Source organism: Zalophus californianus, chromosome 2, assembly GCF_009762305.2.
Source record: "Zalophus californianus isolate mZalCal1 chromosome 2, mZalCal1.pri.v2, whole genome shotgun sequence".
Taxonomy (NCBI): Eukaryota; Metazoa; Chordata; class Mammalia; order Carnivora; family Otariidae; genus Zalophus; species Zalophus californianus.
The window spans coordinates 119,818,098-119,832,085 of record NC_045596.1 but is presented as its reverse complement, the minus strand read 5'-3'; the positions used below and the strand labels follow the sequence as shown (position 1 = coordinate 119,832,085).

Below are 13,988 nucleotides of genomic sequence, written 5' to 3'. Positions count from 1 at the left end.
TTCATTCTTGATGAAGAAGACAGAAAATGATCTTTGATAATTTGGACATTCATCACTTGAAAGAAAAGACTACTTCAGATCATCTCTAAAGACTTTCCACCACCACTACAGTAATAATAATCATCATTTGAATACTAAATACCAGGCATTGTTTTAAGCACTTTATACATTAATATAGTGCTCACCACAATCCTATGAGGTATGCACTGTGATTATTCCAATTTACAGATGAGAAAAAAAGTCACAGAGAGATTGAGTCACTTGCCCCAGGTCATACTAGAAGTAGTAAAGTTAGGACTTGAACCAATGCAGCCTGGCCCCAGAGCCCAAGTCCTTACCCATTGTTATACTACCTGTCTTTGACAGGGGGCGGCAAACATTTTTGTAAAGGGCCAGCTAGTAAATATTGTAGACCTTGCAGGCTACCCGTGGTCTCGATCTCATTGTTCTTCTGCTTCCTCTCTTTAAACAATCTTTTTTTTTTTTTTAAGATTATTTATTTATTTATTTAAGACACAGAGATAGAGAGAGAGAGAGCATGAGCAGGGGGAGAGGCAGAGGGAGAGGGAGAAGCAGGCTCCCCGCTGAGCCAGGAGCCTGACATGGGGCTTGATCCGAGGACCCTGAGATCATGACCTGAGCCGAAGGCAGATGCTTAACCATCTCTGCCATCCAGGCGCCCCAAAACAATCTTTTAAAAATGTAAAAAACCTTCTCACACATAATCAGGGCTACAGGTTGTATAGTATGCTAACTCCTGGGCTATGATTTTTTTATTTTCTGTGAGCCAGTGTACTACTTTTTATTTAGACAAATTCGGACAGAAGCAAAGGTGAAAGATTCCAGACAGGTAGCTTACAATCCATAGTCCATGAATGCCTAAGAGCTATCAATTGTGGGTTGCCACTGAAACAGTAAAGGTAAAGAAAATGCAAACATCAAAATCAAAGAATTGCAGGTGGTTTGTGGACACACACGGACATATGAGCCAGGTACAATTATCACTAATGGGAATTTTAAACAAAAATTTGAGTGAGCCTCAACACCCTAGTATTTCACAAGTAGAAAACCCTGGATGTTTCTCTTCCTTACTTTATGTGCTGGGCAGAACTACTATTGTAATCTGCTCATCGATGTCATCTGCATGTTTTCAAAGTCCCTCATAAATGCAAATTCATTGTTGCATCATCAAAAGATTCATTATCTTCAATGTCAGAAAATAAAGAAGAGTAACTAATTAACTATTAGCTCAAGACCCCCCAAAGAACTTGGAAATCCTAAGAATATAAACTTCATCAACTGGTATCCCTCCAGGTTCTCTGGCAAGGTCCCACTTACATGAAATATTAACATGTCATCACCACTTACCACTCTCTTAAGATTTCAGAATTTTCTACATGTTTTTTTTAGCCCCCATACAATTTACCACAGCTGTCCTTTAAAAAAAAAAAAGCAAAAGCTCTATTTCAACAATGAAGTAGTCATTCTGATAAATGCAATCAGAAAGTATGAATTTAAGCACTTTATTTTGGCTTTTGACTCTACCAAGTCAAACAGGTAACTCTACAAATCCCACCTCTTAGGAAACTTATTCCTTAGAGATAAACATTTAGATAAAATTTGGTTCAGGGTTCTACTGTTAATTATTTTGCCATTTTGGTGGGGGGCGGAATAAAAACTGAAAAACAGATTCACTTCTACTTTCTTTCCTATCAGCTTTGGACCATCTGTTTAAAATGACTGCAACTATTTTTAGCAGTTAGGCAATGGGTTACTTATAAAAACAAAAACAGATGCCTGCTCTTTAAGATGACCCTGTTATCAAACATATGAGCATTACTTGCAGACAAGAGTCCAAAGCAAGTTACCCTGCAAGGCTAAAAATGCAGATTAAAAAAAATACACTACGGAGCAACTCAGGACATGATTTCATTCCTTCTAATTGTTTCTTAGCAATTGCTAAATACACATGAATACAGTAAGTGGAGGTCACATTTATAAGGTTTTTAAAAACATTTGCTGTAATACTAGATCTTTACCCCTAACTTGGCTGTCCTTAAGAATTTGTACATTTCTTCTCTTGAGAAAAGTTGCTTACTTAATAGTTAATTTTTACCTGAAGCACTTTCTACTCAATGCAGGAACTTGTGCATTTTACCTTTGTTTTTTCTTTGACAACAGTGACAAGTCAGAGATAATCTCAATGAGTATTTATGTAAGTGTTTCTTAACACAGTACCAAGTATACCTTTTAAAGAGAAAAATCAAAGGTGGACTGCGCAAATCCCCTCTTCCCTGCCTTCTTTTCTGTGCTTTGAAATAACTACCTTGCTCCTAGAAAAAGTTTCGTTAGAAGCTGGTGTACTTTGTCCTTGCCAGGTCAGATAAAGGGTTAACTTTAATTTACAGATCAGGCCTTTTTCCTAGTGGCTGGTTGAGAGGAAGGAGAAGCACAGCTAAATCAGCATTCACTCCTTTATCACAGTCCCACCCCTTTTGCTTTTTAATCCACCCTTTTCTACCCTCAAGGCCTTTTGATCCACCCTCAAGGCTTACCAGGATTTGAGGTTCAATACTTAAAGGACACCCTCCCCCAAAACAACTAACATCTTATGGGACAAAAAATTCTGCTGCAGCAGGTCTTTGATCCCTCTTCCCTTTGAACAAGAATATTTAAACGCTTCCTTGAAATGTTATTTTTTAATAAATAAATAATGGTTGCATTTTTTAAGCACTGTGATGCAGACTCTTGAGTTGCTCACCCAAATCTGCTCTTCTATTCTTTCACAGTGAAATGAGTTTTAACTGGGTACAGGGCTATCCAGGTGAATGGCAGGGATGTGCACCATTTCTGGGTCTGGGCTTAAATGCACTGAGCATGATGTCTCCACACTCCCCCACCAACTTCAAGCTGGGACACAAAACATGCCCATGACCCTGCCTTAACCATGTAGATGGACTCTGTGACGTTGGGGGCAGTAGAGTAGCAAGGCAGAAAGGACCTGGCTCCCTGCACTTCTACAAGGAGCATGACTGCCTGGCAAAGAGCCTGGAAGGCTTACCTGGTTATGTGAGCAATAAATAAAGTCTTATCTCCTTTAATTCACTATATGTTGGGGTCTCTGTTCCAGCAGCATAGGCTTTACCACAATTGGTGCAAATACTCCATGTAGCTCTGTTCTTAGTGCTTTACATGAATCATCTCATTAATGAGCCTTTGAGGAAAGTACTATTATTATTCCCATTTTCCAGCTGAAGAAATACAGACTTAGAGGGTTGAGTGACTTTTCCAAGGGCAAAGAGTAGGAAGGACGGTGCAATGGTCAACTGCAGATCTGTATGACGCAAAGTTCAGATGCCCAACAGTATTTCTTAAAAGGAAACTACTAATCACTGTGCAAGTATCTCACTCTGAGATTTTTCTTCTGTTACCTCTTACATACCTAGAGTAGAAATATTATGAGCTCAAAATTAAGGAATATAAATTATATGTGGCTTGTTCATAAATGCCTTTCATTTACTACACTGAAGATTTAAATTTTATAAAACCCCAAAACTTCAAAGGAATCACATAGCAGGAGGCCAAGCTGAAACAGCCTTCTATTTGAAACTTTTTACTCCATTTTCAAAATTCTATCATGTTACACACAAAACCAAGATCTGTACCTCAGTTCAGTGCTGGTAAGTCACAGGATTAATTCAAAACAAACTCTTTTTGACTGTGTTTAATATTGTGTTTGTTATGAAAGGGCCCATGAAACCCTTACACAACACTGGGGTTTTCCTTTCAGTAATATGAGGCCACATACCTTCAACTTTCACTCCTCCCAAACTTTTTAGACAAAAACCAGGAGAGTTACCAGGGATGTATGTATTGGAGAGGTTTGACAGGGAAAAGGGATGAGGGGGACTTTGTCTTTATATTTCACCTCTTAAAAAAATCATTTTTCTTGTTGAAAACAGAGCTACCATACAATCCAGCAATGGCACTACTGGGTATTTACCCCAGATACAAATGTAGGGATCTGAAGGGGTACATGCACCCCGATGTTTGTAACAGCAATGTCCACAACTGCCAAACTGTGGAAAGAGCTAAGACGTCCATCGACAGATGAATGGATAAAGAAGAGGTGGTATATATACACAATGGAATATTATGCAGCCATCAAAAGGAATGAGATCTTGCCATTTGCAACGACGTGGATGGAACTGGAGGGTGTTATGCTGAGTGAAATAAGTCAATCAGAGAAAGACATGTATCATATGACCTCACTGATATGAGGAATTCTTAATCTCAGGAAACAAACTGAGGGTTGCTGGAGTGGTGGGGGTGGGAGGGATGGGGCAGCTGGGTGATAGACATTGGGGAGGGTATGCGCTATGGTGAGTGCTGTGAATTGTGTAAGACTGTTGAATCACAGATTGTACCTCTGAAACAAATAATGCAATATATGTATGAAAAATAAATAGAAGATAGCAGGAAGGGAAGAATGAAGGGGGGAAAATCGTAGGGGGAGACAAACCATGAGAGACTATGGACTCTGAGAAACAAACAGGGTTCTAGAGGGGAGGGGGTGGGGGGATGGGTTAGCCTGGTGATGGGTATTAAAGAGGGCACGTTCTGAGTGGAGCACTGGGTGTTATGCACAAACAATGAATCATGGAACACTACATCAAGAACTAATGATGTAATGTATGGTGATTAACATAACAATAAAAATTTTTTAAAAAATCATTTTTCTTAAGAATCCATTTAATCTTCTAGAAAGCTCTGACAATTAAGTGCCAGAGCCCACTTATTTATTCGTTCAATAAACAGGCACTGAACACATACTGTTTGTTGAGTCTGTACCAGACACTGGACACAGAACAGTAAAGGAGAATCATAGGAGATAGAGGTAACATCGGGACTTTCTCATAATGGTAACGGTTTTTTACCTTAAGCTTGTGTGAAAATTCCAGAATAAACTGTCTTACATTCTAATAACTGCAAATGCATAACCTGTAAGAAAAGAAAACGCGTCTTTCCCTCCTTTGCTGCCTCCGTCAGAAGGGCTGCGAGTACCGTGTACTTATGTTTCCAGCATCGGCTCCCACACTCACAGGGGAAGCCTTGCCACTTTGTCTAGGTAGTACCCTTCCTTCCAACCTTCACAAGGTCTGAAGACACACTGGAAATTCATCCTTAACCATCTGCTTCCCAACATGGTCGCCAACCTCACTAGGTTTTAATTAACAGGAGATGAGTGAACAACATGAGTTCTTTGCCAGCATAAGCAAGTATTTCATTATTTAGACTGGTCTCCTCATTCTAGGTTTGGTTAAAAAGAGAGAAGAAGAAAAGAGAGTTGCCAATCATTTCTATAAAAATAAAAGCTCTTTTACATGTGATTACCAACTGTGGAAAGACAAAGCTGTGAAAATACTACTTTCTGTGATTATTACAGGGGTGATTTTGGAGGGATCTTCCATGTGGTCAGGTACCTTTCCGGTAGGAAGGTTGAGAAAATGCTGCAATCCTCCACTGGGAGTGGCCTACTTGGCTTTCCTGCGGGTGGCCCATCTTCTGCACTCGGGGGTTCTGCACACATGCTCTTCCTTATTTATGCCTCACAAAAGCATTGTCTGATTTCTGGCTCAGCCTTGGCTTTCCAAGGAACTGTTTTAAAACTTCCAAATATGACTGCATTCAAATACTGCTTCAGGTCTTAAGAAAACACTTTAAAAAAATATAGTGTTCTTTCAATAAAAACTAGCTAAAAAATGGCTCTGGCCTTTTAAGATCTTAAGTGGCACTCATTTTGAATGCAATTATCAGAGCTCTATTTTCATTTGCACCAAAGTTTCTCCAGGTAGTAAGTGCTAGTTTTTAGTGAGAGGCATTAATTTGTAGATGGCACTGTTTGTAAACAGCATCGCCGTAACACTGACCAACTGATGCTTCACATTGTGTCTGAGGGCTGTGCCTTGCGATGGCAGGGACCAGGGTCAGCCATATTTCTTGGGGGGTCTGGGCCAAGGCTGGGAAGGGAAATCAGCTGGGTCCAGGAGAGGCTGGGCCAGGAGTGAGGCAAGGGCTCCCTTCTTCCCTGCAAGCCTGCCGCTGCTGCCTGGGCCTTAAGGCCACCTCCCCCTGAGGCCTTCTCTGGTCTCCATGCCAAGGGGCTGGCCCAATGTGGGGCTCGGGGCTCAATCCCAGGACACTGGGATCATGACCTGAGCTGAAGGCAGACACTTAAACGACTGAGCCACCCAGGTGTCCCGATAATGCTCTGAAGATGGAATCTCACTTTAGTAAGCAACCTTCTGTATCCTCCCCCTTCACCTCCACCAAATCACTTCATGCTGACACGCCTTAAATCGTTCCTTAAACACTGCTTCTGAATACCAACCCACTGCCCTGGGGGTCACTAGTCTTCAGAAGAACCAAGTCCTGACTGAATTTCCAAGGCAGTGACTCACCCTGCTTACCAGGCCCCTTACTGAGGGTAGGGATACCAGTTGCTTCCCTAATAGTCATTTCCTCTTGTCAGCGAGCCCTCTTGCTCAACTACAGACCCCAAGAGTTATTTCTAATGGCACTTTCTTGAAGCACTGACAATTGGTGGAACATTCCAACCGCCGGTCCAGAAAAGCCCTAACAGCAACAGAATGCCTAGAAGACCACACCCCACGCAGCCCCTTCCCTGAACCTCTTCCGATACAACTCCAGGTATCCATCTTACGGGTGGGAAGGTCAATGAAGGCTTGAGCCTGCCACTTCCCTTGGCTGCCAGCACCAGAAGTAAATTTCTCCTTTCTCTTTTCCAAACCCTCATCTCTTGAGTCATTGGCTTTTCTTGCTGACAAGTTTATCCGAGTTTGTTCAGCAAAAGTGTTGGCAAGCCCAGCCAGATGCCGTGCTTTCAATTTGTCCAGCCCCCTTGGGATTCCCTGGGAATGAGCAGTTGGCTGGGGCAGTGTGCCAGGGCTTACCTGTTTCCTGAGTTAGTGGCTATGAAAGATGGCTCAGTAGCACCCTTTTTCCATAGTAAGCCAGCAAACTTCTATAAAGGGCCCGATAATAAGTTCCTTAGCTTTGCAGGCAATATGGTATCTGGCACAACTACTTAACTCTTCCATTGTAGTGTGAAAGCAGCCACAAACAATTCATAAGCAAATGGGAGTGGCTGTGTTCCAATATGATCTTATTTACAATGACAGATGGCTAGCTCAGATCATTGTTCGCTGACCCCTGTTCTATAGTAGCAGAAGCTTTCAGAGTGGCTGACTTGCTAAAGATGATGTTTTCCAGCCTCCTTTACTGCTAGCTGTTGTCATGTGACTCTGTTCTGGCTAATAGGATATGAGTGAAAATGATCTGTACAACTTCTAGATCAGCCCCCTTCTCTTAGGCTGAAAAGAGATCACGGGGAGTCAGTCATCTCTGTGAAGATGGGGGCAGCACCCTTGGGATGGCAGAGAAACAAGAGGGAAGGAATCTGTCTAGTGAAGTACCATAACTAGTCCTGGACCTGTATGCACCGTCTCGACTATTCTAAGACGGAATGAGAAGGAAAGAGCCCCCCCAAACCTTTTAGCCTACTAAGCCACCATATTCTGGTACATCTTTTTATAAAGCTTTGCATTTTCAGGTTTAGTTCAAGTGTGTGAGGCTGTATTCTGAAGGGGAAATGTCTTTGCTGCAGGGCTATCGAATGATACAAACCCACACACTGGTGAGATGACCCTGCACGAATCTGTCATCATCACAGGAACTAGTATCAAGTGAAAGCTTATTCCGTGGCATGCACTTATACAAGCGCTCACTTATCTTGAAGCAGTTATTATTATGATCATGTTTACAGATGAGGTTCAGAGACATTAACAAATATGCCCAAAGTCATACTGCTCCTAAGTAACTGCTCAGATATGTAAACTTGGGGACACGTGACTCTCAAACATACACTTTCCCACAAGTCAACTCCCCTGTGTCAAGGACAAACCATAGTAATCAATTCTAGGGTGATATTTAGAGATGGCTCTGTGATTTCAGGTTTCAATTTTCAAACTGAAAAGCACCACTAAGATCCACTGAATGACAGCTCCATTTGGTTTAATTACTACTCCCCTTAAAGAGCCAACTAAACCAAAATGACACAAGTTGAATGACTTACCCAGATTCCTTTGAAAGGCTCTGAGAATGCCAGAATGTGGATTTTATGAGACAGCCATGGGGGATGCCAACTTGGGTCTCAGTTACTGCCACCACCTCCTCCTCCACTGCCCATTACAAGTTAGCTGCCTGGACACCTGCAACCCCAGGCTGAACGGAGCCTGCAGAACAGTTTCAAACTATGCCAGCGGAGGGGAAGATGTTCTTTTCTCTCCAGGAAAGGGTGAGCAATGCCACTGACATGTGCTGTTGACCCTGCTCTGCCAGGTGTAGCATCTGTCTCTGCTGGGGGCCTGGCACCCATTGCGGGGACCATCTGGCTCCATTTCCCGGACCACATGGCCTTTCCTGTTCTGTACAGACTGCAGGCTCAAGGAAAGTCCAGTTCACCCCAACATGAAAGCACAGCCAGTGGCACCAACTGTTCATGGTAGATGAACCCAAAATTCAGTTGCAAAAAATCTTAACCTTATCTCTTCAAATTTGAAGGGAGGAACTATTTCAAAACTAGTTTGACTTTTTTAATAGAGTAAGTTGATTTTTTAAAACTTCACTTGTTTTATCAGCTATGAATGGCTAATTAAAAATTATTTATTATAACTGTTATTATACCAAGGATTATGTAGTTAAAGAAAATGTTTTGTTACAGAAATGTAATGAAGAAGAGATAAGTCTATCTTGAGTAAAGGCACAAAATTAACATGTTCTCAATTACTTTTTAAGCCAATTATTTTTAAAAATAGGAAGTAAGACCTTACCCCCAAAGTGGACTTTTTAATTTGGCACATCTTTATGTATTTCCAGAGCCAAAAAGATGCCAAATCATACAGCCACTGAAAATCATATTTTCAAAGAATATTTTGGAATGTGGAAAATGTTCTCATATATATTGCTATGCCAAAAAAAAGCAGGTTTCAAAAAGGCTTACAGACATTTTTATAAAGGAATAACTATGTATCTATATAATTACACATAGTAAATTTGTCTGGAAGTAAATACCTCAACATTTTAACAGCAGTTTTTCTCTGAGTGGTAAAATTGCAAGTGGTTTTTATTTTCTTTTCAGCATTCTCAAAATCTTCTAGAACATATCATAAAAGTACACATTTTTAAAACAACTAGAAAGAGTATCATGACACTAAAGGCACAGCTTTCTCCTGTGTTCTGTGAGGATGCAGAATGTGGTTTGGGGAATAGGGCAAGTTACTTTATGGCCAAATCTATGGATATAAAAGTCTCAGAAACAGCCTGGGTAGCTCAGTCGGTTCAGTGTCTGCCTTCGGCTCAGGTCATGATCCTGGAGTCCCGGGACAGAGTCCCACATTGGGCTCGGCTCCCTGCTCAGCAGTGTCTGCTTCTCCCTTGACCTTTCCCCCTCTCTTGCTCGCTCTCTCTCACACTTTCTCTCTCAAATAAAATCAAATCTTAAAAAAAAAAGGTCTCAGAAACTGACATATTAAACAACACACCAAGTCTTGATGTTTCAATACTGGATATTTCAAGAAGAACAGAGGGGTACCATAACATATGCAGCGAGCCACTCGGGAAAGGGTCCAGACTCATTACAGCACAACAGCTATTCTCCACATCTCATCCTCACTAAATCGACATTAAAAATGGAAGGAGGAGTGTGTGTAGCACTCAAACATCTGTGACATATCATTATGGAAGAACAGTATTTCCAGGAATTCTAATTCACAATTACTGCTTTCAATTTGAGAAAACAACCGTCAAATTAAAAAGAAATATGTGCACGTCACAATTCAGCAGTAGCTAAAATCAACTAGAAATCAGTTTCTATTTCACAATGGGAGTTACTAAAACCTTAGAAAACCCCCACAATTAGGGAACAAAAGTTAGGATAAAGTCTAAAATCGGAGAATGTATCTCCTACCCCAAGTCACAAGGCACAACAGGGTCTGAGGCAACCTCTCTGTCTGCAGATAATGAGAAAAAACAAAAACAAAACAAAACAACAACCTTAAAGTCTCAAGCTCACAAATCACTGCCCCAAGTTACACACTAATGGTCATATGATCCTCCAAGCGCTGCCTCTCAGACAGTCTCTTCTTTTGTAAAGCCAACAAGATCACCGAAAAGGCCTAAACTAACCAAACTCCTTTACTTTTTAAATGATGGAGCCTCTTAACAAAGGAAAACAGGACTTTGAAAGAAATATTTCAGGAAAAGGTGAAGGTAGGGAGTTTCAGGAAAATGATAAAATTCCATCACTTTTCTAAAACAACAAAAACATAGTCTCCCGAGCCTCAAATACAAAAGCAGAGCAGAAGACAAAAATGTGTTCCCAAATTACACCGTTCCTGAGAAAAACACACTTTCACTTGCTTTCTCTGTAAATATTTCCCCCACAGGATTATTTTATTTAGAGGAAAAAAAGACAATATAGACTGTATAATAACCAAATGTCATATATATCCTATGTAGGATATATATAATCCTACAGAAATATACATCCTAATGGAGAAATTTTACCTGCCTTAAACAACTGAAGAGATTTTCAACAATGAAACAACAATGGAGAAAGATATATAACAAAACAGCATTAGTCTGTCTAACCAGAGAACAAGGAAAATGACAGCTCAAAGAGATAGATTATTGTAGGGTAAAAGAAAAAAACACTACTAAGATACTAAATAAGATTCTGATCGATCAGCATCAGTGTGACAAAGACAGCAAACACACCTTTATGTGGGCTGCCTAAAAGGACAGCTTCCCGGTACCTCCGACTTCCATCATCCTGCTCCTGCCAGAGTCTAGGAAAGTAATATATGCTCACAGAAACACTGGCCTGGCCTGCACCCAAGTCAGTGACTTCAACTGCTCCACATTAATAACAAAAGCTCAACAGAGTGGACATGCAGGGAGAGAGGCAGAGATGAAAGCTGATTCAGACTTCTAAGAGCAAATCTATCTCCTGCTAAAGAAACTGGCCTAGCACCGTTCAGAAGTAACAGGCTCCTCAACAGAAAATACCCGTTATCCTTATAAAGCCTGTCAGTCATTCCACGCAACGTTTTTAAAGTCTGCATTAAACTCAAAGATTTTCATTGCAACAGACTGCAGTAAACATAGACTCATCACGTGCCCAGGACCGTTCTGAGCAGTGTAAACAGATTAAGACCCGGGATCTCCCAACAATCCGATGAAGTAAATGCCATAAGCCTCAGTTTACAGATCAAAACTGAGGCATTAAACAGATAATGTGACTTTTCCAAGATCACAAAGCTCATACAGTAGAACCCAGGCTCTCTGGCTCTGGAGGTCAAGGGTTTAATCACCACACGAGACTATCCAACCCACACAGCTGGTACCCGCAACACTGCTTGCCTACAGCTCACGGTGGCCTTAGGAACTGTTACTCCCGGGGCAACAATTTTGTTCCTGCTTTCTGGCTGCTCCCTAGATTGGAGGGGGAAGGCAGAGTGCCTACTTTATGCCAGTTCCTTGAAGATCAATGCTCTCATCTATCACGTCATATCAGCATTATTATTCCCATTTTACCAATGAAAAACTAAGACTCTGAAGGGCTCAGTGTCTTGCTTAATGCTAGCAAGAGGCAGGGCTGCCAATTGAGCCTAAAACTGTCTGTACAAGCCCCGTGTTCCTGCCACTCCAGAAAGCATCCTACCTCCCCAGTCACAGGCTCATCTCCTAACTGGGCGACTCAACCAACAACCAGAGATGATCTCCCATATGTGAGCTAATCTCTTCAGAAACAAACGTTGCCGGAACGACTAGGAGGAACATGAAGGGTGAGGGAAGAAAGGTCTGTAAAATTCCAACATACCTGCAAAAAAGCCTCTCAAATCACAGGGAATTCCCAGTTAGGTAAGAGAAGGCATATTTGGTATGCATGTGCTCAGCACTACCGCAGAGAACTATGCATTGTAAATATAAACAACTATATATTTTGGGTGCACATAAACTAAGGTTCTGCAAATCCTATTCTATTTTCCATGCACCAGAACTCACTATTGGAAAGAATTCAGTGGCTAAGTCCCTTTGTAAAGTCAAAAGCTCTTTATAATAATCATTCTCTACTTTCCAACTCTGTGAGTATTCAAAAGTAGATATATTCTATTTTATAAACCTAATGAGGTATGTAATAATCCAAATTATTTACAGAGGTTTGAGATCTAGTTCGGCCTTAAAATTGAAGCTATGAACCATTATACATGACTAGACTCTCTCAAGCCTGTGGTTCAATAAATTGCTAAGTTCCCTATCACATCAGCATATAAATTAGTGTTGTCTATATCTTGGCTAAGAATTTCTTGAAATAAATAATAGGATTCAAAAACCCTGATGATTAAAAAAAGTATCATGAGACATGACTCAAAAAGTATAGATATAAGGACTTCAGAATTTAATCTCATTTCATGGATAAGAAAACTCAGAAAGGCCCCAGAACTTGGGGTACCTGGGTACCTCAGTCAGTTGAGCATCCAACTCTTGATTTCGCCTCAGGTCATGATCTCAGGGTCCTGGGATAGAGCCCCATGTCGGGCTCCCTGCTTAGCTTGAGGATTCTCTCCCTCTGCCCCTCCTCCCGCTCATGCATGCTCTCTCTCTCAAATAAATAACTAAATCTTAAAAAGAACTAAACAGTCTTTTAAGTCTTAACGAGAATCAGTGGAAGAAACAAAACTAGAACCTGGTGCACTAATATCCAATTCAGTGGGTGCCGTGTGGCCCAGAATTAGTTCTAATGATGATAATACAGTATTGTAAGCTCTGAAAGAGCAGGAACTGTGTCAGACTTCTTGTTTCTACAACGTTTATAAATTGCCTTGCTTAATAAATATTACTAATTCTCGCTATGGTGACAGAAGGGAATCAGAGGTGGTGTACCTCCTCCTTCCCTTCTGGTCTTTGTAGACTGTTAGGCAGATCCTAGGGTCCCAACACACAGCTGTGCAAAATCAGTGCCAACCTTACACAGAAAACAGAGAGGTAGTGCGGGCCAGATGTCGAGTCTTCAGGATGTCCTATGAAAGGCTTCAAGATTGGAAGGCATGAGACACCTGCAAATCAATTAACCCATCTAGCTTAAGATTTTTCCACTCTAAAATGAGTAAGTTGCATTTCCTGATCTCTAAGACCTGATCTAGTATAAGGTATTATTTTGTTTAGTCTTAAATTTATAACTTTGACCCAAAAAATAATACTTTAGGGGCACCTGGGTGGCTCAGTCGGTTGGGCGTCTGCCTTCGGCTCAGGTCATAATCCCGGGGTCCTGGGATCGAGCCCTGCATCGGGTTCCCTGCTCAGCAGGGAGCCTGCTTCTCCCTCTCCTCCCTGCTTGTACTCTCTCCCACTATCTCTGTCTCTCTCTTTCAAATAAATAAATAAAATCTTTAAAAAAAATACCTTAAGAATCCCCTTTCAATTTGCCTCTTTGGGGCATTACTGTGACTCTTACAAGTATATAGTAGGCCCCACACCCACCCTCCGCAGTGAATAAGGCAGGGAATGGGAAAGCTTTGCTCTGTGATGGCCACAATCCCCGTTTTGTTTCCTGACACCACTTCTACCAGAAAAGCTCCTCGGGTCTGTGAGATTAGGCCCAAGCACTTCTAGCCTTACTCCTGGGTCTGTCACACCAGCTATACCATAGCAAGGCTGGGGTCCCCCAGACAGGCTGCCTCTGAGCAGAAGAGGGCCCCTAGCCAGAGCTGGTCAACTGCAGGGTCTGCTAGCAGCATGGAGCTAGTCTGAGGCCAGAGGCACAGGTCAGAGAGAGGCCAGGCCACTGGAGTCCCTTTGTAAAGTCAATGCATTGGAAGGCCAGCCTGGAGTGCAAGCCCTAGTGT

General features: G+C 41.6%; 1 protein-coding gene across 6 annotated transcripts in view; it reads right to left on the bottom strand.

The window, feature by feature from the left end:
• The window catches only part of GAB1 (GRB2 associated binding protein 1), a 123,893-nt gene that overhangs the window by 69,611 nt on the left and 40,294 nt on the right, over nucleotides 1-13,988 (bottom strand). Inside the window, exon 1 of one of the 6 annotated variants that reach the window (XM_027597944.2) lies at nucleotides 10,858-10,967. The exons of the other annotated variants lie outside the window; for them this stretch is intronic. The gene's annotated coding sequence lies outside the window, so the exon portion shown is untranslated. Of the gene's footprint in view, nucleotides 1-10,857; nucleotides 10,968-13,988 lie in introns of those variants that run through there. 6 annotated transcript variants of the gene reach the window in all.